This window comes from Dermacentor albipictus, chromosome 3 (genome assembly GCF_038994185.2).
Source record: "Dermacentor albipictus isolate Rhodes 1998 colony chromosome 3, USDA_Dalb.pri_finalv2, whole genome shotgun sequence".
In the NCBI taxonomy this organism is placed as follows: Eukaryota; Metazoa; Arthropoda; class Arachnida; order Ixodida; family Ixodidae; genus Dermacentor; species Dermacentor albipictus.
The window spans coordinates 150,597,928-150,616,418 of NC_091823.1; the positions used below are offsets into that span (position 1 = coordinate 150,597,928).

The window sequence follows — 18,491 nt, forward strand, 5'->3', positions numbered from 1 at the left end:
GTAAGAACAAGTAACTGTATATAATGCGTCAAAAAAGGAAAATAAACATGTTGCACAATCGCGGTCATAGCTCAAATTTCTTTCAATAAATTCGCGAAGCATTGTAAACAAAGTAACAGATTTAGAATACTTACTTATTACATACAGTCCCCATATTATGGTCATAACAGAGACATGGCTGAATAGTGTCATAACGGATAACTGCATTGTACCGCCGGGATACAAGATTTTTCGAAGGGATAGGGACACTCGAGGTGGTGGCGTGGCAGTGATAACTAAAAGCACAATGGTGGCAATAAACGTGGATTGCAATTTACCAGAAACAGTGTGGTGCAAGGTGAATTACGCCAACATTACGTATCTTATTGGGGCCGTCTACAGACCGCCCAGCACTCCACCCGAGTTTCTAGAGGACTTAAATATGTTTTTGTGCGATCATGTAAATGGAAACACAAGACTAATAATGGCTGGAGACCAACTTACCGCATATTAACTGGGAAAGTTTTTCAACTGGTCATGTAGAAACCCGTAGCGCTGACATGCTATTAGAACTAATGTTTTCTCATAATCTCACACAAATTGTAAAAGACTACACAAGAATCACCCCTTCGTCACAGTCATTGTTAGACTTGGTTTTCATATCAAGTAAAGTGGCCGATTACGTCGTATCAGTTGAGGACGGTATATCGGACCACCAAATGGTTGTGGTTGACGTGTTCTGTGACATCAGCATTGGAGCAAAGCGTCACGTTCATGCACATGTTAAAGACTACGGTCGTGCTGATGATACGACTATCATTGACTTTTTTGAAACGTCGTTTAGCGAATTTGAGATGATATCAAGGCTTGAGTCGGTTGAACAGCTTTGGAACCGTTTTAAGAAAATTGTGCAGTACTGTTTAGATAACTTCGTACCTACTCGCACTAAAAAAAAACAAAACGAAGAAACCCATGGATAAGCCGAAAAATAATTCAGATGAAGCGCAGAATAAAAAGATTGCACAAAAATAAAAGGTTCCCGATGGAGATATCGCGTGCAAAAGAAAACTTGAAGGCAGAGATGGCGCAGTCTAAAAAAACATTTTTTTAATAACACCCTCACTAACTTTCTGAAGAGCTCTCCACGAAAGTTCTGGCTGTTTTTTAAGGAAACGAATGAAGGAATTGAACAGATTGTAGAAAGAACGGAAGTAATTACGGAAAAGCCCGATATCGCTGACAGGTTCAATCGATATTTCCAGTCAGTGTTCTGTACGGACCAGGATGACAACAAAGAATATGAATCGGCTCCTACATTACCACTTCAAGTAGGTAATATTACTATTAACCGAGAAGGCATATTTGATCAGCTGCTCCTTCTGGACACGAAAAAGTCATGTGGGCCTGACGGTATACCGAATGAATTTCTGCGACGATTCGCGGAGTGGTTGTCGTATTACCTAGTAATTATATTTCAGAAGTCTTTAAAATGCCACTCGCTACCTCAAGATTGGCGTAGAGCAATTGTGGTCCCAATTTTCAAGGGTGGAAAGAGAACAATGTTGAGCAATTATAGGCCTGTGTCACTCACATCGGTGTGTTGTAAAATATTTGAACATATAGTGGCAAAATACATCAGACAATTTCTGGAACAAAATGACTTATTATGTCCGTTTCAGCATGGATTCCGCAGTGGCCTTTCAACTGTAACGCAGTTGATCGAAACGATTCATGATTTCTGTGTTGCTATAGATGCCTGTGTACAAGTCGATGTTATATGCATAGATTTTGCGAAGGCTTTTGACAAAGTTTCACACCGTAAATTGCTCTTCAAGCTTCGAAATGTCGGTCTTAGTGCGGATGTTCTCGATTGGATAGGAGCGTATTTAACTGATCGCCAACAAGCAGTCAGGGTGGCAGATACCATTTCAGGAAATCGTGAGGTGTATTCGGGCGTGCCGCAGGGTTCCGTATTAGGGCCACTACTTTTTCTGCTATACATTGATGATATCTCAGCGGTTGTCCAATCACCTGTAAAAATTAAGCTTTTCGCAGATGACTGCCTAATTTATTGTCCGGTAACATGCAGGGAAGATAAATTTAAACTCAACCAGTGCCTTCAAAACTTAAGCTCATGGTGTCAAAAGTGAGGTATGGAAATTAATTTAAAAAAAACCACTTACACACATATAACAAAAAGAAAGGAAGTGATCTCGTTCACATATAACATTGCTGATAATATACTGGTAAAAGTATGTAGCTTCAAATATTTGGGTATAACCATAACAGATAAAATGAACTGGCGTCCTCATGTTGAAAATATTTGTCAATCAACATACAGGAAGTTGCGCTACTTGCAAAGGAAATTACGCCAGGCGACGAAAGAAGTCAAGTTGATTGCATACAAGACATATATCCGTCCGAGCCTAGAATACGCTGGAGCTGTGTGGAGCCCCCATCAAAAGGTTTTAAAACATAAACTAGAAAGAATTCAGAGAATGTCAGTTCGCTTTATCTGCTCTAAATATCGACGACGTGACTCGGTAACTGAAATGTTAAAAATATGTAACTTGGAACCACTGGAATCAAGAAGGCAGAAGCAGCGATTGAAATTGCTTTTTCAAATACTACATGCAGATGTGAAAATAAACAAGGATGATTATCTGACGCTCTTTCACAAAAGGTTACCACGAAGAACACGCTGTATTTTCGTGCAACCAATAGTAGCTCGAACAGACTTATTCCGCTTTTCTTTCTTTCCAGACGCTATTAAAATGTGGAATGAATTACCGAATTAGGTGGTAAAAAAAAATGCTATGAGTGATTTTGAGGTTGGCCTTGATAAGTATTTCGCTCACACTGTATAGCTGATATTTGTTCCTTGCATGTAGCTGTGTGTGTTTTTTTTTCTACAAATGTTCTATTTATACAAATGTTCTCCTACAAATCTCCAATGTTTGTTCTATGTTCTATGTACAATGCAATTACTGACCCTCCCTGTAACGACCCTCAAGTGAAGGTTAACAGTATGACTAAATAAATCAATAAATAAATAGATTCACAGAATCCTAGATTCCGCACCCATTCCATCCACTCCCCCCGATGTATTGCGCGCGACGGAAGGCGGCGCACTTGCTCCCCGCTTTTCTCCTTTGCGCACACAAGACTGAGCCACCATCGTCGGCTCACCCATTCCCCCTCCCCTCCTACGCTTTCACTCGCACATACAGCATACAGCGCGTGGTCACGATGTTATCACCCTTGGACTTTATACGAAACATGAGGGCGACGGCGACGGCATGAATGCGCCTGGAGTGTCCATATAATTGCTTTCGCAATAATATAATAAACGGATCCGGCAACTGAAGCGTCCCGTCGCCCATTACTTTCCGCAAAACAAGTATCAACATCGAACTTTCACCATGCGACAATTCGCTGCGCCGCAATAATGTATTTTTTTCTGTGAGGCGGAGGCACCGAAATGAAAAAAAAAAACGCATAGGAAAGTATGTTGGCCAGAAAATGCCTACTTCGGGCACCTAATGGGGCTCCGGAAGGAATAACAAAGAAAACATGAGACGCTTGGTCCACTGATAACCATACCCATACTGCTCAGTATCCTACAGCGGCGAAACAAGACTTTCCGGAAAGGTTACGCTCAAGGAATGCGGTGCAATCCTTCGAGTCACCACAGTGATGGCGGCAAGCCACCATTTTTTTTTTCTCGTCTGCTAGCCAGAAGGCGTCCAAAACTCTGTCAGGTGAAAATCCACTCGGCCAGAGCAAACCGAACGCGCACCGAAGTGCATCGCACGGTGGTCGGGGCCATACGAGAAAAACGTATGCGCTCTGGCTGGCTCTGGCAGCCCGCGGGTAGGGTAGTGAGAACAAAGAAAAAATATTGAAGAGGCTCAATGTGTCCTTGCGTATAAAAGGCAAAGTAGGAAAAATAAATAAGAACGTAGTCACTTTGGCTGGCTTTAGTGTCTTGACATGGATGTTCTGGCGTAGGTTAAAAAAATGTTAATATTTTTTTATGTGACATGACGGCACAAATGAACTACCCCAACGCTTCGTCTCATTGGACCTCGCTGCCTGCTTTGTCAACTCGTCTGCTAGTGTGTTGATTTGGCTTGTCTCGTATGTTTCGATGTAAGACTTTAGGAAAGTCAATAGACCTTTGGCATCATATGTTTATAACAACATTAAACCCACAAAGTTCCGCAATTGAAAATCTAAAGCACAACTTTGGAAATGTCAATGCACCTTCACATCAAGAGCTTATGAGATTTATACCCATAAAGTTTCGCACTTGATATCCATGCGCTCCATAGATTCCGTGGCCTCAGTGAGATGCCGCGGCGAGCCCGCTCACCATCAAAGCGCCCTTGAAACTTTGTGCTCGGATGGGGCTGCTTGGCGTTATGTGACTCCCGGTGTATGGGCGTTGCCACGATGTCCAGCCCGAGTTTGCAATCTTCGCGGTTAAATGTCTTTTCGAGCGTCAAAAAGACATTCTAGACAAAATCCAGAGTGATTTCCGGCGCTGGTGGTCGCTTTGGTCGGCGGTGCATGGACTGCACGAAACAATTTCGGGGGGGGGCTGAAGCCAGATAAGACCCCCCCCCCCGGCTACGCCCCTGGTCTCTATCATTCAGTAGTTCTCGGGGAGCACCGTGGTGAAGAACGAAATTGCGAAGGATGAAAAAGCCAACGTCATGGACGGTCGCTGCTGGCAGAGCTGCAGTCTCAGCGTAGCGCGTATGTTGGTCTAGGCCGTTAATAATCCACCGATTTCCACACCCGCTACATGGAAGCGGGCAGTAGAGGTCGATGCCGACGCGGTCGAACGGACGAGACGGACACGGTAGCGGCTGCAAAGATCCTGTTAAACGCTGGGTAGGTGTCTTGCCGTGATGGCATGTAGTACAAGAGTGAATGTACATTTACACAAAGTTATACACGCCTCGCAAATAATAGCGCTGACGCATCATTGTGTGTGTTTGATGACGCCGGCATGAGCGCTTAGGGGGTCTGCGTGAAAAGACGCGCAGATATCAGAGTGCATATGACGAGGTATAACAGCGAGCCATTTCCGACCGTCGGGCATGTAGTTGCGGCGATATAGAATGTTGTCCCGCGCGGAAAACTAGGTTGCTTGGTGACGCAGTGCTCGTGTCGAAGGGACGTCAGACGGCGCGGCAAGGTAGTCAAGTAACAATGCAAGTGTGGGGTCCTAGCGCTGCTCTATGAGCATGTAAGTGATGGTCAACGGTGAGAGTGGACGAGGAAAGTGACAAAGACGCCAAATCTGGCGTCAGTGGGGAGCGAGAGAGCGCGTCAGCGTCGGAGTGCTTGCGACCGGAGCGGTACATGACGCGGATGTCGCACTTTTGCGAGTGAAGCGCCCAACGTCCCAAGCGTCCCGATGGATCTTTCAAGGAAGAAAGCCAACAAGAAGGCATGGTGGTAAGTAAATACTGCGAAAGAACGGCCGGAAAGGTATGGGCGAAACTTGCTTAGCGTCCATATGATCGCTAGGCACTCCTTTTCTGTGACGCCGTAATTTATTTCTGCTTTCTTTAGAGTACGGCTCGCACAAGCGACGACGTATTCATCATAGCCAGCCTTCTGTTGCGCTAAGACCGCGCCAAGACCTACTCCGCTGGCGTCAGCATGAACTTCCGTGGGAGCATCATGATCGTAGAGGTGAAGAATCGGTGGTGAGGTCAACAAGTGGCACAACTGCTGAAATGCAGCATCAGCTTTAGGTGACCACGCTGCTATGTCGTTGCCGGCAGAAAATAAGCTTGTCAAGGGCGCCATGATGGATGAGCAATTGCGTACGAAGCGACGAAAGTAGGAACATAAGCCAAGAAAACTTCTCAGGGTTTTAATAGAGGTGGACTTTTGCAAGCCTGCAACGGCGCAGAGTTTGTCTGGGTCCGGGAGGACGCCGTCTTTTTAGATAACGTGACCCAAGGTGGTTAGCTTGCTCGAGCAAAACAGCACTTTTTGAGGTTAAGCTGTATGCCGGCATATGCCAGACAGGTCAGAATATCATGCAGGCGAGCGAGGTGTGTCGGAAAATTGGTTGAGGGGACGATGAAGTCGTCGAGGTAACATAAACAGGTCTTCCATTTGTGGTCGCGAAGGATGGTGTCGATCACACGCTCAAAAGTAGCAGGTGCGTGGCACAGCCCGAAGGGCATGACGTTAAACTCGTAGAGGCCATCGGGTGTAACGAATGCGGTTTTTGGACGGTCAGGTTAGGCCATTGGTACTTGCCAGTACCCGGTGCGCAGATCCAAGGAACTGAAATATTTTGCGCCTTGTAAACAGTCGAGAGCGTGATCGATCTGAGGCAGTGGATAAACATATTTTCTCGTTATCTTGTTTAGGCCTCTGTAGTCGCCACAAAAGCGAATGGAGCCATCTTTTTTCTTACCAATACGACAGGTGAAGACCAAGGACTTTGACCAGGACTTGGTCTTTTACTTTACAAGGACTTTTACGTTTGAGCATGTCGTCCACTTGCTCTGAGATGATTCGGCTCTCTTCATCGGAGACACGATACGGGCGCTGTCGCAAGGAGGAGTGGGAACCGGTGTCGAAGGTCTGAGAAATACGAGTGGCACTGCCCAATGACGTCTGATGACAGCCGAAAGACGAGAGAAAGAAACTTGTGAAAGAGAGCGAGAAGTTGGCGGCGATGAGATGGAGAAGAGCAGGGTCGATGGCGTTGTCAAAACCCACTCAAGGTGACGAGTCTGAGACCGAAGCGATGGCGTCAACGTGACGGAGGGAGTCGGTAGGAACATCGAGGTCGTCAACGCAGTCGACCGTCTGGAAGTATACTACGGTCTGTCCACGCAGTAGGCTGATCGGGTACTGGTAGTACTTGGTGACCAGAATCACAGTTGACCCAGATGTTATAGTAAACACTGCAAACGGAAGAACAATGCCTTTGCGGTGAGCCAACAAATCGGACGGCGTGAACACTACAGTCGCGTCAGATGAGGCATCGAACGACAGGACAACACCCATGGACGACTCAGGGTGTATGGTTGTGTCGGCATCAACAGTGAGTTTGTCGGTGAAGTGATGAGAGCTGGTCAGCAGTGATTACCACAGTGGTAAAAGCGACACTTCTGTACGCGAACAGTCATTGACAGCATGATGACGTGACAGAAAATCCCAACCAAAGATGAGGTCGTGAGAGCATGATGGTAGCACAAAACACTGGATTATGTAGAGCACGTCGCTGATGGCCACACGGGCCGTGCATACAGCTGAAGATTGAATTCTCTGCGCGCTGGGAGTAGCGAGCACCAGGCCAGAGGGAGCTGTAGTTACTTTTCGTAATTTACGACAAAGGTTCTCGTGAATGGCGGAAACGGCTGCTCCGGTGTCGACAAGTTCCACTTCGGGTGCTCCCTCTAGAAAAACGGCATTAACATTTCGCGGCGAAAAATGAGGTCTTCAAAACGTCGATGTATTTGCAGTTCTTGCCTCGGAAACTCCACCAGTCAGTTTCCCTTTTCAGTGGGAGCTCGACAACGCAGGGGCGAAATCGAACGCCGACGAGGGGCTATATTTTTTATATAAAACCTTGATGTCTACCTAATACCAATAACGATGCCGGTAATAGATGCGCACGTATTAATCACCGTCCTGCTTTTTTTTCGCTACCACTGCTAAAACGTCTGCTAATCTACAGGCCTAATAGGTTGCTGCTATCCTTCGCTTTCCATCACAGCGCTGCACAAAAGCGGACGCGGCAATGAGACTCGCTGAGTGAATTCTTTCGCAGTCCATAAGTATGTGCAGAGTAGTTTCAGGATTTTTGGTGCAGTATACGCATGCCTCATCCTATATTTGCTGTTGTACATTTTTTATCCGAGGCTAAAAGCTCGGGCCTCAAAATAGCAATGCACTGCACAGTGCGGTTTCGTACTGATTTTGCGAATTTCTTTATTAACATACTTGCACATTTGTATTATGCTTCTTTCCCATCCTTTGCATCCAATTCACTGTCTCTGCTTCTATTGCTTTATTACTGATGATTGGTGCTAGCATATTTACATTTACAAATAGATTTACGGCTACTAGGTTTCCAAATTCTTGACGACTTCCTTCATCCTCTGTCCACGCGTTTCAGGTACAAGTATTTGTGCCCTTTTGCTTTTGTCCGTGCCTCCGAGTCTATATTGAAAACTAAGTCTGGTGTGTGCTTCTCTGACTTCAAAACAAGCCCGTCTCTTGTCACCCGGCACTGCCTGATTTGTGGTTTTACTTTGGGTTCTCAAAGCCAACAGGCCTACCGATGTTTGGTTATTGTCGAAACCCGAAAAGATTGCTTCTTCAAAGCAACGACTAGCATTTTCAAGTGCTAGCACTTGCACTTTACTGCTTTCCTAATTCCTCACACCACCTCATATTTATTGGTGTGCAAAAGTCCTCTATATTTAATTACTGTTCATTCCGCTTCCCCTTCGTTTTTATATTCTCGTGGTACATGCTTGATTACGTTGGTCTTTGGTTTAGGTATACATCAAGTATTTATTTACTAGAGTATGAATACAACTTGCCAATGAATTGATAGCAAGCTATTACTCGCCCCTTCAGTAAGTGCCACAATTCCCGATTTCTAGACGGTAAGCTTGAGCCCTAGCTTTGTCCCTGCATTTCCACAAATTCGCCAGTTTCCAAAAATGCCTTGTATTATCCGCTAGTGCAACTATGCCGCCCCCATATATTTGCCTGAGGACTTCCTGTTACGCCCATTAGGGATGTGAGGCAATCCGAACCTACTATACTGATTTCGAAACGTCTTTCTCTGCCTTCAGCATCATACGCTTTCTCGTAATCAATGAAAGCTATATATAATGGTTGGTTATATTCAGCACATTTCTCTATCATATGATTGATAGTGTGAATATTGTATATTGTTTAGTAGCCTCTACGGAATCCTGCCTGGTCCTTAGGTTGACAGAAGTCTAAGGTGCTCCTGATTCTATTTGCGATTACTTTTGTAAATACTTTGTAGGCGACGGATAGTCAGCTGATCGATCAATAATTTTTCAAGCCTTTGTCGTCCCCTTTTTTATGGATTAGGATTATGTTAGCGTCCTTCCAAGATTCCGGTATGCTCGAGGTCATGAGGCATTGCGTATACAGGGTGGCCAGTTTTTATAGAATAAGCTGCCCACCATTCTTCACAAACTCTGCTGTTACGTGATCCTCCCCAGCTGGCTCCCCCTTTGCATTGCTCCCAAGGCTTTCTTTACTTCTTCCGGCGTTACTTGTGGGATTTAACATTCCTCTAGACTATTCTCTGTTCCATTATCGTCGTGCGTCCCGCTGGTACTGTATAAATCTCTATAGAACTCCTGAGACACTTGAACTGTCTCATTCATATTAGTAATGATATTGCCGGCTTTGTCTCTTAACGCATACATCTGATTCTTGCCTATTCCTATTTCTAGGCTTCCTCCGTTCCTGAGAGCATGTTCAATTCTATCCATATTATACTTCCTTATGTCAGCTGTCTTACTCTTGTTGATTAACTTGGAAAGTTCTGCCAGTTCTATTCAAGCTGTGCGATTAGAGGCTTTCATACATTGGCGTTTCCCTATCAGATCTTTCGTCTCCTGGGATAGCTTACTGGTATCCTGTCTAACGGAGTTACCACCGACTACTACTGCACAATCCTTAATGATGCCTATAAGATTGTCATTCAGTGCTTCAACACTAAGGTCCTCTTCCTGAGTTAAAGCAGAATATCTGTTCTGTAGCTTGATCCGGAAGTCCTCCATTTTCCCTCTTACCGCTAGCTCATTGATCGGCTTGTTATGTACCAGTTTCATTCGTTCCCTCCACAAGTCTAGGCTAATTCGAGTTCTTACCCTCCCATGGCCAGTGCAGTGCACCTTGCCGAGCACGTCCACATCTGGTATGATGTCAGGGTTAGCGCAGAGTATGAAACCTATTTCATCTCTAGTCTCGCCATTCGGGCTCCTCCACGTCCACTTTTGGCTGTCCCACTTATGGAAGAAGGTATTCATGATCCGCATATTATTCTGTTCTGCAAACTCTACTAATAACTCTCCCCTGCTATTCCTAGAGCATATGCCATATTTCCCCACTGACTTGTCTTCGGCCTACTTCCTGCCTACCCTAGCATTGAAGTCGCCCATTAGTATAGTGTATTTTGTTTTGACTGTACCCATCGCCGATTCCACGTCTTCATAGAACCTTTCAACTTCCTTGTCATCATGACTTGATGTAGGGGCTTAGACATGTACGACCTTCAATTTGTACCTCTTATTATATTTCACAAGATCTGCCACCTTCTATTTAATGCTTTAGAATTCTTGTATGTTACCAGCTATATCCTTATTACTCAGGAATCCGACTCCTAGTACTCGTCTCCCCGCTAAGCCGCGGTAGCACAGGATGTGCCCGCTTTTTAGCACTGTATATGCTTCTTTTTTCCTCCTAACTTCACTGAGCCTGATTATACCCAATTTAATGCCCTCTAATTCCTCCACTAGCACTCCTGGACTCAGCTCACTAGATAACGTTCTAGTGTTAAACGTTGCCATGTTCAGATTCCAATGGTGGCATCTGAGCCATTGTATCGTAAACAACTTCTTTATAATATAACAAATTACGAATATAACAAACTGAACATAGTACCAAGAATCTTGTCTGTTCTACCTTATGAGCATGCTTTCAGTTGTAAGAAGCGTCCTATTAAAAGGAACTCTGATGAAGTCGCGGCGATGGTGAAAACGCAAGAAGTCCAGAATGTAGCGTGCCTTAAAAAAAGCAAACGACCTTGCATGCGATTGCGTGGCCCCTGTTGACGTTTTCCCTATCACAACGCCCTACTTCAGGCTGCGCTTTCATGGTCACTGCATTTTTATTATAATAACACAAAATTAGTATGATATTGATAGGACGCCTTGTTTATGCTTGTGGTCCCTGGCCAACAAATGTTACATTTTATCGCCTAGGCGTGCCCGCGTGTATGAGAACATTCTCGATTTCTGTAGCCGATTATTTCTGTTGTCTATGTTGTCTGCTTGCCTTGCATAATCAGACCGCATGCGTGAGGGGACCGGTTTTCTACATTCGGGAAGGCACGCGAGCACCGGCAATTGCATTGGAATCTTCCGCGAGTAATGTACGAATACCTGACGCTCTTGACCCACAGATTCTTTCGGCGAGCGCCAGCTGTGCCCGCCGTGATCGTTGCGCTTTGGGTGTAACTTGTTTTTCTGGGCACAGGCTCGCCCAGTGAATAGGTAGTTTCGTAACTAACAATGTTTCTTAGTGTCTGGTTATTCATTGTCTCTACAACGTGGCAGTATCTCTTCCATTTTTGAATAAATCTGCTCACCCATCTTTACTCGTTGCTTTTTCGCAGGACATGTGGTCCAGAACACTTTGAACGTGATCGCTAGGTACACAAGGAACCTCTTTATTCTGTTCGTCACTACTTGAAATGAAGCTTGCGTGGTTGCTCTGATTACTGCACATATTTGCATAGATCTCTGCTGCATTTACTATTTCATCAAAATTGCCGATGAGGTTACCTTGCTTATCTCTCATGGCTTACGTCTTCTTTTTGCTACGCAAAGTTTCTTTCTCGCTGAGTAATTGCTGCCCCCGTTTGTTAGGGCTTCAATACAATTCTGGATGTTCTAATTTAGAACATATCACTCGCTTTTTCTGTATCAACTTTAATGTTCCAGCGAAATCGATGTGATCTCTCGAGTTAGACACTGGAATTATTTGTAATTGTTTTATTAAGTCGTTTGTTACTTGGGATAGCTTTATATACTTAGCGTCCTGCCAGTGAAATTAACTACAACTTGTGAAATTAGTTTGCTTATGCTTTCATACGTTACCTCCTTTCTTATCCTAATCTTGCTTTCCTAAAGCCAATTCCATTGATTGTAAGCAAATTCCAATTCGGTTGTAATTTTATTTTCCCCTCAAGCTGACAGCAATCCTAGACATCACTAACCTATGATCACTTACCACTAGCCTGCCTAACAATTCTACAGCCTACAGTACGCTGCAGTTGGCAAAAAGCATAAAAGCTTTTTAATTTCTTCTTTGATTATTGCGCCGTTTCCAGGATTGCACTTTAGAAAAAAATGTATTAGTGATCCGGAATCGATTTGTTTCTGCGAGCATTAAACTTAATAGACAGTGTTTAATTGCGGGTTTGAACGAAGAACAATTTTTTTGCCGAGTTCAACCAATGATTATTGAGCACCAATTTACCGGGCACCGACCAACCGAGAATACTTCAGAAATTCCAAAGAAAGCTGTTCTCGTCAAAATAGGCAAAAGGCTTGTGTAACGTTGCAGAACTGCAAGCTATTTTCCAGGGAAGCTATTTATATGCAGGAGCACAGCAAAGTGTGACTGCAGGCTAGCTGGTGAATTACGGTTTCGGGAAGTTAACGCAAGCAAAACACGACACTGGAAGAAAGGGACAGCACTGCTTCGCGTTGTCGCTTCTTTCAAGTCTCGTGTTTTGCTTGCGGGAACTTCCAAAAACCATACTCAGGACGTCCATTAGAAGTTTCGAGTGCCTGTAAATATTTCACATTCTTTAACACGTTACCCCTGGATTAGTGTACCGCTTGAAACCTTGTCGGCAGATAAGGCCTTTGTGCGCTTGTAAATGTTTTTAATTACAAAGTCAGCAATTACTCCTCAGATATTTTCCTTCGCCCAAACATTGATCATAGTGTCAACGCCCAATTCTGAGGACCTTGATATTAGTTGCGTTCATAGCTCTCCCAGCAGGGCACTGGCACAGATTCTGCGTTGGTCATAGACACATAAACTGCACTGAACCGCTTATATCTGCGATTTACTGCAAAGACTGTAATTAGCGCACACAAATTGCCCTTTGCCTACATGTTATCTCTAGCTTTGCCCAATCAATTATGTAGTCAAGATGCTCTTTTCTGCTTACGAAGGGCACTGGGTAGATTTAACAGAAACTTTGCATAAAGCCTAAAAAGACATCAACAAAAGTGACATTTTGGCAGGTTGGTTTAGCTTCATCTTGTCTAAGCAGCGCAACACAGACACGCACAAGCGGTAAACAATTGGCGGGAACATCTCAGCGCCAATTACATCACTTCCTTAGCGCTTGTATCGCGTAGCGCTGTTTACGCAACATGGAACAAAAAAAAAGGATTTAGCAATTACTTGGACACCTCTCTAATCAAGCCAGGATAGTGAAAGTTTTGCTAGAGGTTGGATTTAGCACACGCCGTATTTCGAAAGCACATATCAAGTAGTTGTCAGGCGGAGATTTTTCGGGAAAGTGGAAAGCCAGTAGCGGTACTATGATATTTTCGAAAACGTAATGAGTAGGAAATTGAGAAGACACCATGTGCAGTTACTAGTGCACAGAAATTTTTTAAATTTTTATCTACATTCGATCTTGATGGCCTTCGTAGGTCTTCCAGACCAGCGGTCTACATCTTTCGACGCTCATAAAGCTCACTCGTAACGTTTCGGATTGCTTATACACCTAATTAACTGTAACTGACGGAATTAAGCCCCTACCTTGGACATTGCGTACGTAGCACCGATTACGTGGCACTAATTTTTACTAGACACAAGCAGGGTGCCTCATTCAGTTCACAAATACACCAAGCTAACCTCATGATGAAGGAGCATTATAGCGAGTGCTTAATATTTATATTTATTGCTCCTAAACAGGCCAGAAACGTGAAAAATGTAATGAAAGATTTTACTTAGGCTTAATTTACTTGTAGTAAACATAAGATTCTGTATCGCAGAGTTCTCTCTAGGAATTGGCATACGTAGTTGAAAACGACCACTTGAGGCTTTAGAAAATTTGGAACTCAATTTTGTTCCTTATGCTGTATTGTATTCTCTGGCATTTTACTTCGCTCACCGATTTTACTTAGCAGTCAGAAAATTTCTGCTCACTATGAACTTATTCACACTGGCAGTCACGATAAATCTGCATTCTAATGTTCGCGGCCTTCGTAAAACTCGAATGTGATCTGGAGCGCTTGAAAATGAACTTTATTGCTCGGACAGTAAATAACTCACCTACTTTGACTTTTGCCTTAACCATTAGCCAATAACCTACGTCTTAGTTACATCAAATATAAATATCGCCTGAGCTAGAGTCCACTCGGTACATTGGCTAGAGTAGCGGGAATCCAGCATAGAGCGCCTTTTGAGCATTTGCTCTTCCTATCCACAGGCATTTAGCCTCATGCAAGAATTACCGATAGCCGTCCAGTCATGTTAGATAGACTTGATCTCGGTCCCATTTCTAGTTACGACAGTGCAACGGGCCACATCTTTCCACCACCAATGAAGCACATTCACAATGCTCCGGAACCGTTGAAGGCATAATTTATTGCACAGGCCGCAGTTCACTGCCATAACTACGACCGTGCCTAAACATTACCCGCATGGTGGCCGTTAGTGTCTTCAGATTTAAACAAGGTGGCCTTTCTATTTCACCGAGAACGCAGAACCGGAAAAACCAACTAAACCCATCTTTCAACGCGTGAAAATAGGTAACAATTCAGGGTTTAGAAATTATCTAAAACGCTCCTAATATGGACAGGAACTGGAATCATTTGCCAGACATTGTATTTAACATCTCTTCTATTGTTATCCAATTTAGGATGGTGTTTGAACGAGATATATAACAAACAGGGTTGTCTATAAACAGAATAATTTTAACGGCTCCTTGTTTACATTTATCGAGAGTGAAAATAAACTGAAGGCTCGTCTACTTAGTGCTACATCTGTACTTTGGCTGTGCTTCTATTATTATAACAATTTGACGCCCTGACCACCAAACTTAGAATTTTTTAGTGATTTGGCCCTCAAGTGGTCCTCATAGAGCCATACAGTGACAACACGATGTATCATACTGTAAAGCGTAAAACAATTTTTTTTTTGTTTTGCGGGACTTGTTTGCAGTGCTCGGCGAGGACACCCGCTTTCCCTTCACTTGCACGTTCAACATCTTCCGCTATAAGAAAGGCGTGCTTCTCCCGGACGATGGCATCTGCGACCTCATACTTCTGGACTCCTTGTACCGAAATAATAAGTATACTTTTTTCAGAAAAAGTTACCGCGATGACTGGAACCAAGATGTAAAAGACTTCATTGATCTGAGACATTATTACAACATCACCAAGATCGGCTTGGGTTTCGATGCCTAGTAAGTGCATATACCGTATATATTTTACATTATTCGATATTTTAGATAGTTCTCTCTGGCTTTTATTCAGACCACCGCAAACATATATACATACATACATATATATATATATATATATATATATATATATATATATATATATATATATATATATATATATATATATATATATATATATATATATATATATATATATATATATATATATATATATATATATATATGTTCTGAGCATTATTTATACGCTTCATATTCTCACCTCTACATACTCATCATCGCCGTTGTGCGGCCTGGTGGCGGGGCTCTCGCTCCAGAGAATAAAGAGGAGACTGGCGGCCTAAACCTCGTCTCACATGTGCTGCAGTGTGTAGTCTGGTTTCTTGGTCCTCTCGCTCCCGGTCTCTCTCCAGATTCACCTACGCTACATCCCTGGAGCTCCGCTCGGGTTGTGAAAAAAACCATGTCGCCAGGCCAATACCACTGCATCCGCTTTGCCTACTCCTGCGGGCACCCCTTTTTCGACAGTCACCACCCCTCAGAAGGACCCACAGGTGTATGCTGGGCTTGCAGGTCACGACGTTGAAGACTGGTTGGAGCTATACGAGCGCATGAGTGACGTTAACCACTGGAACGAATCAGCAAAACTTTCTCCCGTCGCCTTATACCTAACCGGCGTTGCGAAGACATGGTTGTAAAATCATGAGCTTGATTTCGTCAACTGGAACACCTTTAAACACCACCTATGCCAGATTTTCGTGAACTAGTCTGTCTGCTCCGATATCGCCCAGAAGAAGCTTGCTGAGCGTGTTCAGCTCTCGGACGAGTAGTACACTTCGTACATGGAAGACGTCCTCGCCCTCTTCCGTCGCGTGAACACCACGATGGCAGAGAGTGACCGTGTACGCCACATTTTCAAGGGTATTGGGACTGTGGCAGCTCTTGTAGGGCTGAATCCCACTACCGTCGCAGACATAATCAGTACGTGTCAGCCTCTAGATGAGCTTCATATGCTCCGCCTACACCCTGACACATCTGATTTCAAGGCATCCAACGACAGCGAGCTACGTGCCTTGATTCGCTCCATCATCCGTGAGGAACTGCACGCCCAAGCTTCGTCAAACCTTCCTGAGTTCCATGTGATGGTTCCTGTTTGCGGCCTACGCCATATTGTGAGGGTAGAGAAAGCTGCCGTGACCTGCTCACAAGTCGCGATCGCGCACCCTATCCCTACACCAACATATGCTCAGGTTGCCTCTATAGTGCCACCCTCCCAGCAGCCGCCATAACAGGCACCTGCACCGCACGTGTCCCTGAATACTATCACTGCAAGACGTACACCTGTTTCATCTTGCAACGCATGAAGCCCACCTCGACCGGTTTGCTACTACTGCGGCATCCGTGGCCACATTTCAAGGCTTTGCCGACGCCGTCAGCAAAATGAAAGACATGGCTATGACGGGTTTGAAAGGGATGAGTAGGCTGGCCCTGTACCACAACGTCAGCGTCCTTACTACGATTACTATCAATGACGTTCCCCATCTCCACAGGACTTCAACAATGCCGGTTCAATGCGGTTCCCGTGTCGTCGTTCTCCATCACCGATGCGGCGCTCCTTTTCTCCTCTTCCACCGGCTACTTTGTCTTCCGATCACCGCCCGCAAAACTAAATGGTACAGCTTCAGGTGGGAAAGTTGCGTCCTTTGGACAACGTGAAACTCCTCCGGAGCGCCCGTCAAATGTACTTTTGCTGTGTGTTGGTGTCCGAATCGAAGCCTTGGTTGACACAGGTGCATCGCTTTGCGTTGTTAGTACTGACTTGTGTTCTCGATTGCGAAAAGTGCAGACACCTTATAATGGCCCTTCCCTTCGTTATGCTAATGCAGTTGTTGTTCAGCCCTCCGGTATTTGCACTGCGCGTGTTTTCATTGATGGCATCCTTCACCACATTCAGTTGGTCGTGCTGTATTCTTGTACCTACGCGATGATTTTGAGATGGGAATTCTTGTCCTCCACCTCAGCTTTCATCTCTTGCCGTCAGCGGACTATTCATCTGATGGACACTGAATCTTATCCGCTATCGATGCTCATAGCCTACGTTTCGTCACGTCTACCGAGTGTTTCATTCCCGCGGGCAATGAGCATATTCTCACACTGACTTCCGACACTATTCTTAACGGTGATGTGTTCCTTACGCCTAGTGGTCACTGATTATCTGGTGGGCTTAGCGTTACTCCTAGCTTTGTGCGGTTTAAGGACGGTAGAGCGTTCGACGGTCTTCTTAACCCTACTTCTTCGCCAGTTGTGCTCTCCCAGGGCACTACTGTGACTTGCTTTACTGATACCGAACCTTTTTCGCTGGTACGGCTTCACACTAAATCGCCACCTTTGTCTACCACAACTGATTATCATACTCCTGCCGCTGCTTTAACGGCCGCGATAAGTCCCGATCTGACCGCTGCGCAGAAAGAAGACCTTTTGGCACTCTTGCAAAAACACAGCGCCTCATTTGACGTTCACTCCAAGCTTCTGGGGCACACTTCCGTCGCAGTGCATCGCATCGAAACGGAAGGCAGTTCGATTGTACGGCGCGGTCCGTATCGCGTGTCTTCCGCAGAACGGAAAGTCATTGCGGATAACATTGAAGACATGCTTAAACGAGGCATCATTCGGCCATCGTCCAGTTCTTGGTCGTTCCTGTTGTCTTGGTTCGCAAGAAAAACGGCTCTATACAATGTTGCGTCGATTATCGAGCCGTTAATAAGATCATGCGCAAAGATGTATATCCGATGACAAGGATCAACGATGCCATTGACTCCTTCCAGGGAGCAGAATATTTCACTAGTCTAGACCTCCGATCCGAGTACTGGCAAATCCCCATGCACAAAGCTGATTAGGACAAGATAGCCTTTGCAACACCAGATTGACTTTACGAGTTCAACGTCATGCCCTTCGGCTTATGTAATGCTCCTGCAACATTTGAACGCATGATCGATACAGTTTTATGTGGCCTTATGTAGAAGACCTATCTCTGCTGTTTAGATGACATCGTTGTTTTTTCTACAACTTTTCCTCTGCTCCTGGAGCGTTTGGACAAATTTTTCACATGCATTTCCAACGCTGGACTCCAACTCAACACAATGAAAATCCATTTTGCCAGAAAGAACATGAAAGTGTTGGGCCACCTCATCAACAAAGATGGCGTTCGACCAGTTCCCGACAAAGTTGCTGCCGTGCTTCGCTTCCCTCGCCCTGAAAA

The 18,491-nt window shown here is 44.7% G+C and overlaps 2 protein-coding genes across 2 annotated transcripts in view; both read left to right on the forward strand.

Moving 5' to 3' along the window:
* LOC139057624 (probable serine/threonine-protein kinase fhkB) overlaps positions 1-15,113 on the forward strand; it is a 143,957-nt gene extending 128,844 nt beyond the window's left edge. Inside the window, exon 9 of the mRNA XM_070536176.1 lies at positions 14,992-15,113. The gene's annotated coding sequence lies outside the window, so the exon portion shown is untranslated. The remainder of the gene's footprint in view (positions 1-14,991) is intronic.
* LOC135920026 (uncharacterized) overlaps positions 1-18,491 on the forward strand; it is a 130,628-nt gene that overhangs the window by 31,073 nt on the left and 81,064 nt on the right. The window lies entirely within an intron of this gene.